Genomic DNA, 6,880 nt, shown 5'->3' with positions numbered 1-6,880 from the left:
ACTGATATTGCAGGCTGTGAGGCTTATTACTGGCTGGTGGGGTTGGAAGTCCTGGCTCGCTACTTGCCCTTCTCTGACCACACCCCAATTGGAGTATTGGGGAACATTTTTTACTGCCTCATAAAGGTGGAACGTTAGGCTTCCCACTTGGCCTTATTTGGTGTGAGTTGGAATGGGGCTATAATTTTTTTTGTGTGTGTGTTTGCATGAAATGTTAGGCTGAAGTAAAGCAGCTATTGTCTAAAATGTTCTGTCTTAGTAGATTGTCCCTTTCCTGATCCTTTGGTTACAGACAGCATGGTTTTGTTGGACCTGTTTTTGTCTATATCCATTGGTGTTTCCAGGTGACAAATTCTTCAGCTCTAAGTCTGAGATATATGGAGCAAGAAGAACACCCAGAGAAATCACCATCAGGTTGTTCCTCTGGTCCCAAATTCCCAGAAGATCTGCCTTTTACTTTCCACCTTTCAGAGTCTTCTTATTTTTTATATATATATATAAATATATATATATATATAATATTCAGGATTTTTAGTTCTATTAAGTGCAGGAAGAGGGAAAAGCACATCTACTTACTTCATCTTTCCAGAAGTTCGACTGTGCTCCCCTCACAGTATTTTAAATTTCTGGTTGCTACTTCCAAATTTATATTGTTCACCTGGACCTGTCCGCTGAGATCTAGATATGTGAGCTCACCTTTCTGGATGTTTCTCTTGGATATCCCATGAGAAATGCAAATATTCATTCTGAATTTATGGTCTTCCTCTCCTGTTTCTATATCTCTTCCTTTTTTACTCTATCCTGGTTATTATCCCCACATGGTAATCCAAGCCCAAAACCAGGAGCTCTTCATACATGCCTTTCTTTCTCTCACATATCACATCTAAGCCACCCAAACACTTAATTCATACCTGCCTTGCTAACCAATTACTTCTGTAGATGGCTCCACTTGCAGGCTACCCCCATGAACCCATTGCCATCAAGTGATGCCGGCTCCTTAAAATTTATGATGTTCAAACTAAACATTTAATATCCCCTTCTGTTCTAATCATGCTTCTCTTTTGAATTTTAGTTAATATTATTCTCATCCTCCTATTTACAATAGCTCAATATTTTTGCTTTATTGTTTACTTGTCTTTGCACTGCCTCCAATAGTTTCAAGTTTTATCAATTCTATCATGCCGACATCTCTCCCACCTGTACCTACCTTCTTCTATTCCCACTGTCATAACGCAGTAACTAAATATTAGTGGAACTGTTTGTATGCCTTCATCCCCTCTCACCCATATAATTGCCATTGCCTCCTAATTGATCTCTCCTCCAGTCTGCAGTAATCCAGAACATACACTGATGAATTTTCCTGAAGAACTGTTTCTTAATGTGGTTCTCCTGCTTTGAATCCTCACAATGGTTCCCTCCTTCCAGAAGAATCATGTCCAGGAGTTTTAGTTTGATGTGCAGAATCCTCCAGACTCACCTCTTTTATTTTGAATATCTTCTCCGAGGTTTTTTGTTTGTTTGTTTGTTTTTCTTCCCTTGACCCTGCAGGCCCCCTACAGCCACTCAGGGCAGATTAGTAATCATCAGCTCGGCCTGGGCGACTGCCTTAATTCAAAAGCAGCACAGCACATGTTGTTTAGCTTATTACTTCGGGCCTTCACTGCTTGACATATGAGGTGAAGGAGGGAAGAAAATATAACAAAACAAAGATGAGTGATGTGAGAAGATGTAGATAAAAAAATTAACTTGGTGTTGAAGCCATCCTTGTGTAAACAAGAGTGCTGGGTAGGTTATTTTCCACAGGCAGGGGAGGGAAGTATATACTCACAGTGAGCCCTGCATAGGACTTCAAAGATATGAACACACCAGTTGGCAATAAATATTTATAAAATGAGACTTGGGTATTTAGACCATTAGCCTGCCACATACTTCTTCCACCCAATGAAATATGAAGCTTAAATCATGATAAAGACAGGCAGAACAAATAATAGAGGACCTAAGTTTAGACTTGGGTAAATGTTCAGGTTTATTTTAAACTGTGGACCTATGCACATAAGCATTATAGACAAAATCAGATTTTCAAAAGGCTGCAGTTCTTTTTCATTGATTTTCTATTGTTTCTTCTATAGATTTTATAAAAGGCAACATTTTTTTCCCTCAACTCATAGTCTCTCCTTTTATCTCATCACATTTCATCATATCCAACCTGATTAGGGATATCATTGCCTTGTCAAGTCATGTGATCCATTTGTTAAAATGAAGGGAAGAAGCACTTGACTCTGAGGAGGTGTATTCATTGCATCCAATCAAAATTTCAAACTTTCTTCAAAGCTTAGGCTAAATAATCCCCACCTAAGTGTTGAATGTAGAGTCTTCCTTCTCTGCTGATCATCCTATAATTTCATCTAAGACAATCATGAACTAATAAGCTGCAAGAGTAAGCCTAGCCTCTTTTCTTAACAGAAGGACATGCACAAAGTTCAGAGTACTTTTCAATTTCTTGTCTTTCTGAACTCCTTAGTTATAAAAAACTTTACATTCTTTAAAGTTGCTAGAGCATTGATAAACTTTCCTAGAGAGTATTTCGCTAGTTTGTTGCTTTTTTCTTTATCAATCCTTACTAATGAGATTTGTAAAGACAACGGTTCTATTCTAGAGACAACCCAAGAACAGGGAAAATCAGATCTCTGAAAGTCTAATCTGGCTAAGAAGAGCCCTTCTGGTAAGAAATAAAATGTGTGAAAACCTAGACTGGTTCTTTTCTCCTTACTCTATGGTTGTTGTTAGTTGCCATCGAGTTGATTCCAACTCATGGTGACCCCATGTATTAAAGAGGAAAGCTGCTCCATAGAGCTTTCTTTGCTGTCATCTTAATGGAAGCAGATTGCCAGGCTTTTTCTTCTGCAGTACCACAGTACCCCTGGGTGGGTCCACAGTAGCTGGAACCTCCAACCTTTAGGTTAATAGTCCAGTGCACATAGTTTGCACCATATAGAGACTTCATGCCTTATTAGAGGGAGGAAAATAGATCCTATCTCTGTAATAGTCAAAACTTTTGTAAGATGGGGACTGCTGAAAATTAAAAATAGAAGTGTTTTTATGGAAAACTTCTCTAATGTCCCTAAATACCCACTGAAGTTTATTAAAAAACAAAACAAAAAGACACATAGGTTATCGGGCCCCCTAGCCTTCTCTAGCCCGTGGTTTGCGAGGGTGGGAGGACAAAAGCCAGCCAATAGTTTTTGTTTACAAAGAGTGAGACCTTGAATTTAATAATATGCTAATCAAACATAATGTTGTTTTTGGGAAAAACAACATTATGGGTATGTTTGTTTTACAAATGTAATTCACCCATTGTTTTGAAGATTGACTGGAACTTTGAAGAAAGCTGAAGACCTGCACTCAAGCATTCTACTTAATTATATGTAAACTGAGGGCAACTTTCATAGGCGCTGCATCTCTGCAGACTATTAATTTTACGGAATAACCATTACTTTTCTCTATGTAGATTGAGACTCCTCCATGCCTGTGTGCTGGTGTTTATTGATTCAGTTGTCAAGATTTTCTTTCTTTTTTTTTTCCTACAAAATTTTTTTTGTTCCTGTTTAATTTATTGTGCTTTAAGTTTACAAATTAAGCCAGCCTCTCATACAAAAACTTATGCACACCTTGCTATGTAACCCTAGCTGCTGTCCCCCTAATGTGACAGCATACTCCTCCTCTCTATCCTGTATTGCCCATGTCCATTCAATCAGCTCCTGTCCCCCCTCTGCCTTCTCATCTCACCACCAGACAGGAGCTGCCCACATAGTTTCTTGTGTCTACCTGAGCCAAGAAGCTCATGCCTCATCAGTATCATTTCCTGTCTTATAGTCCAGGCCAATCTCTGTCTGAAGAGTTGGCTTTGGGAATGGTTCCAGTCTTGGGCTAACAGAGGGTCTGGGGGTCATGATCTCTGGGGTCCTCCCAGTCTCAGTCAGACCAATAAGTCTGGTCTTTTTTCTAGAATTTGAGGTCTGCATCCCAGGGTTCTCCTGCTCCTTCAGGGATTCTCTGTTGTGTTCCCTGACAGGGCAGTCATTGGTGGTAGCCAGGAACCATCTAGTTCTTCCAGTCTCAGGCTGACGTAGTCTCTGGTTTATGTGTCCTTTTCTGTCTATTGGGCTCATAGTTACCTTGTGTCTTTGGTGTTCTTCATTCTCCTTTGTTCCAGGTGGGTTGAGACCAATTGATGCATCTTAGATGGCTGCTTGCTAGCGTTTAAGACCCTAGACATCACTCACCAAATTGAGATGCAGAACATTTTCTTAATAGAGTTTGTTATGACAATTGAGGTAGATGGCCCCTGAAACCATGGTTCCCATACCCCTGCCCCTGCCACTGTGTCCCTTGAAATGTTTGTTTGTATTCAGGAAACTTCTTTGCTTTTGGTTTCGTCCAGTACCACAAAATTTCTTGAAGAAATTTCTTGAAGAAGAAATTTAAGTTGTCAATGATTTCATTCTTCTTTGATCAACAATCAGCTGGTGGAAGCAGAAGTCGATAATTCAAATGGTGTATTGCATTAGGCAAATCTGCTGAAAAAGACTTCTTTAAAGTTCTAAAAAGCAAAGATGTCACTTTGATGACTAAGGCAACTGTGACACAAGCCATGGTCTTTTCAATCACCTCATATGTGTGCAAAGTTAGGCAATGAAAGAGAAAGACAGAAGGAAAAATGATATATTCAAAGTGTGGTGTTAGCTAAGAATATTGAACATACTGTGGACTGACAGAAGAATGAACAATTTAGTCTTAGAAGAAATACAGCCAGAGTGCTCTTTAGAAGCAAGGATTGAAAGGCTTCGGCTTGATTACTTTGGACACATCATCAAAAAAGAACAATCACTAGAAAAGGACATCATGGCTGGTGAAGTGGAAGGTCTACGAAAACGAGGTAGGCCCTCAGTGAAAAGGATTGACACAGTGGCCGAAACAATGGACTCAAATATAGCATCTATCATGAGAATGGCACAGAACCAGGTAATGTTTTGTTCTGTTATATAAAGTCACTACGAGCAACTAGTAACAACAACACCATGCCTCTATACTGCACTATTGCCTGTACTGGTGTAGTCGTACATTTATCCATTAAACAAAAATTTGTTAAGTGCTTACTATATGCCAGCCACTCTTCTAGAAAAGATATACAGCTGTGAGTGAAACTACTAAAACCCCAGCTTTCAAAGAGCTTACATTTTAGTACTGGAATGTAAAACTCATTGCTGTCAAGTCGATTCCAACTCTATAGGACAGAGTAGAACTGCTCCATAGGGCTTCCAAGACTGTAATCTTTATGAAAACAGACTGTCACATCTTTCTTTCACAGAGCGGCTGGTGGGTTTGAACAGCTGACCTTTCAGTTAGCAGTCAAGTGCTTAACCACTGTAACATGAAGCCTCCTTGTATGGGAATACAGTTGTATATTAATGTATAAAAACCAAACTAAACCCATTGCCATCAAGTCAATTCTGACTCACAGTGAGCCTATACAACAGAGTAGAACTGCACCAAAGCGTTTCCAAGGTCGTAATCTTTATGGGAGCAGACTACTACAACTTTCTCCTGCGGAGAGCCTGGTGGGTTCAAATTACTGACTTTTAGTTAGCAGGTTGAGCACTTAACCACTGCACCACAAGGGCTCCTTACATTAATATATATTGTTGTTATTGTTAGGGTCTGACTCATAGAGACCTTATGTCCAACAGAATAAAACACTGCCTTGTCCTGCGCCATCCTCACAATAGTTGTTATGCTTGGGCCCATTGTTGCAGCCACTGTGTCAACCCATTTCATCAAGGGTCTTCCTCTTTTTTACTGACCCTTTACTTTACCAAGCATGATGTCTTTCTCTAGGGACTGGTCCCACCTGATAATATGTCCAAAGTACATGAGATGAAGTCTTGCCATCCTAGCATTCTGGCTGTATTTCTTCCAAGACAGATTTGTTTATTCTTCTGGCTGTCCATGGTATATTCAATATTCTTCACCAACACCATAATATAAAGGGGTCAGTTCTTCTTCAGCCTTCCTTATTCATTGTCCAGATTTTGCATGCATAAGAGATGACTGAAAATACCACAGCTTGGTTCAGGCACACCTTAGTCTTTAAAGTGACATCTTTGCTTTTGAAAGAGGTCTTTTGCAGCAGATTTGCCCAGTTCAATATGTCCTTCGATTTCTTGACCACTGCTTCCACGGGTGTTGATTGTGAATCCAAGTAAAATGAAATCCTTGACAACTTCAATATTTGCTCCTATTAATATATAGTCTATATTAATTACTATATTAATGTAGCATATAAGTATGCAGTTATTGATAGGACTTAATGTGTCCAAGACTTGGAAATGGGAAAAAGAGATTTCTGGGTATTCTTTCAGTGGCATATCAGGCCTTGTTAAGCAGACCCTCAGAGGATTATCTGATTCTATAAGGGTGTGCCCTTTGGACTGTCTTTGTTTGACTAGGCTGTTTTACAACTCGATAAGGATAGAATTTAAGTTGTAGAAACTGATAACAACACAAATATTTCTTTCCATAGCAATGCAAATGATTCCTGGGTATGCCAATGCAAAGGAATTTTATCAAATAGAGGATGCATATCTCTGCAAAATACATTCTCCATGAACTTGTTTTAATGTTTTAATGATGATTTAGGAAATAATATTGGAGTCATTATTCCCTGTCCTTGAGCATAGAGAATGTGACCCAGCTGAAGCTAGACTCACAGGTCTCACAAGGACACATCAATTGGGCCCTGAGGTACAAAGACAATAGCTAGGACAATCTTGGAAAATACCTTTTAGGGAATCTTTCACATAAACCAATCAAACAGAACCCA

The sequence above is a fragment of the Elephas maximus genome, chromosome 8 (genome assembly GCF_024166365.1).
Source record: "Elephas maximus indicus isolate mEleMax1 chromosome 8, mEleMax1 primary haplotype, whole genome shotgun sequence".
Taxonomy (NCBI): domain Eukaryota; kingdom Metazoa; phylum Chordata; class Mammalia; order Proboscidea; family Elephantidae; genus Elephas; species Elephas maximus.
The sequence above is the reverse complement of the archived record's forward strand: the minus strand, read 5'-3'. Positions refer to the sequence as shown.